The sequence below is a fragment of the Rousettus aegyptiacus genome, unplaced genomic scaffold, assembly GCF_014176215.1.
Source record: "Rousettus aegyptiacus isolate mRouAeg1 unplaced genomic scaffold, mRouAeg1.p scaffold_m13_p_8, whole genome shotgun sequence".
Classification (NCBI taxonomy): domain Eukaryota; kingdom Metazoa; phylum Chordata; class Mammalia; order Chiroptera; family Pteropodidae; genus Rousettus; species Rousettus aegyptiacus.
The window spans coordinates 16,581,827-16,583,957 of NW_023416311.1; positions in this window are offsets into that span (position 1 = coordinate 16,581,827).

Here is a 2,131-nt window from a genome sequence, read left to right on the forward strand (position 1 = left end):
CACTCACAACACATAATGTTTACCAAAACAACAGCCAATAGGCAGTCCTGTTGGCCCTCAGCTGGCCAGGGGCAGAGGACTAAGTCCCCAGAGGGCAAGAGACTGATGCAGCACTAGGGGAGCCAGCAGCTGGTGCTTGCCCACCCCTGAACCTCCACCTGGCAGGTTGGGGAGGGCCCTTGGGATCATCAAGCCAGGGATCACTGTGCCCAGCCTTAAGCCTACCTCTGCCTTGGCCCTGCCCATTCTTTGCTCTGAAGTCACCCAGGCCCCTCTCCAGGAACTTGAAGCACCAGGAAGTTAATGTTTTCTTCTTGATTTCTGAGGCTGCCTGGAAGGAATGGTTGGTGATAAGCTATTATCATCTCCTTTCCAGAGAATTTACATCAAAATTGCCCTCTTACCTCTCAGGACCTCCCCTGAAGGGGCTCCAGCAACTGTAGGCCTGTTCTCCATTGCCCAGGATAAAGCAATGTACTTTCTGACTGAGCTTTCCCGGCACAGCATGTGGAACATCCATCCCTGCTTTGTAGGTTAGGAGCCTGTCCACGGGTTGTGATCCTGGGAGCAGGCCTCAGCGATCTCCTGTCAGAGACTTGGTCCTCTGCTGGGATCCTGCATCTCAGATCCCCAGCCTCAGAGCAGAAAGGCACCACAGGAACCCACAGGGTCTGAGGCAGCAGGGCTCAGTTAAGGGGGAATGGCTAGAGAGGTACCACTTCTTGGTATCCAGGAGGACTTGTGGACAGAGGAGCTGACTTCCCAAGCAGTGGCATGCCTTTGTACAAGGATGTCCTGGAGTCCTGGGGAACTGAGGAAAGGACAGGACAGCATCCCAGGCACTGAGGGGCCTCAGGCCAAGGACGAAGCAGCCCACATGGCCCTCTGCTTTGAAGTCCTGGGTCCGCCCTGCTGAGCAGCCTGCATGCTGGGTGGTTAAGGAAGTCTGGGAAGTGTTTCCTCTGCAGCTCCCACACCCACAGGCTCTGGAGAGGATGGGGCTAGGACTCTAGACTCAGTCTCTGTCCAGGTGGGGAGTTGGGGGACAAAGGGAGAGGTCTGAGATATCTTTGCCCTTCACCTCCAGGAGACCAACTGCCCTCTATGCTGTACTCCAAGCTCTCCTTTTTAAGTGTCTGGGGTTCAACCAATGGGGCAAACAGACCTTGGCCCCAAAGCTCTGTGCCCAGGTTCTCTGGGAGCACCCACGAAGGTTTCAGTTACTCTAGATGTCTTGGTCCAGGCCTGGTGCCAAGGAGAGGCCCCATTAAAGTCCCACAGGTGGACAAAGCCAGAAACCTTGTATATGTCGGGCATGAACCAGGCCTGGTAGCAGAGCGGACAATTAGGAGATAGACAGGCAGCCCAGCACTCGGCACAGAGCGTGACAGCTGTGATGTGGTTACCACCTCGAAGTGGTCTGAGCCAAGAAGAAACCCCAAGAGGAGGGGTAAAGGGGCAAAAGTGGGCAAAGGATGAGCAGGTGGGCCACAGAAGGTAGGAAGAGAATTCACTGAATTCTAGAAATGCAGGTGGTGGAGTCTGTTCTCATAAGGTGCTAGGGGTGCAGTCTCTGCCCACCAGGACCTATGCAGGGCCCTCTGGGGGGGTGGTGAAGGTGTAGGCCTGGGAGCTGCTGAGTGACTTCCCTGGGCTCCAGCCCTTCTTCTACACAACAGGTGCAGAGAAGGCTACCTGAGGGTCCCTGGAGGCTGTAAGACAGTCAGGGAGTACCTTATCCTGCATAGAGAACTTGAGTGTCAGGCGATGACATATTCATTAGAGCCAGGAGTGGCTTACTTTTCGCCTGCCAGGAGGCCTGCACTCTTGCCCTAGGAGACCCCATGCAAGGGCAAGGCTGAAACCCAAGAGCAAGTGGCCCTGGCTCCATTCACCCACTCCAGGATATCTTTAAAGAGCCAGGGCCTACACGCCTACCCACCAGACCTGCGGAGAGAGGCCTGCTCCATGAGACAGGGCTCCCAATTCTCCTCATGTTGGCATCACCAGAAAAGATGAGGTAGTCACCTCAGAACACAGTATGGGCCAGCTGTCCCCATCACCCCAGGAGGAGCCCCCCGCCCCCGCCGGCCCGCCCCAGACCCACTGTACACGGGGCAATGGGAAGGTA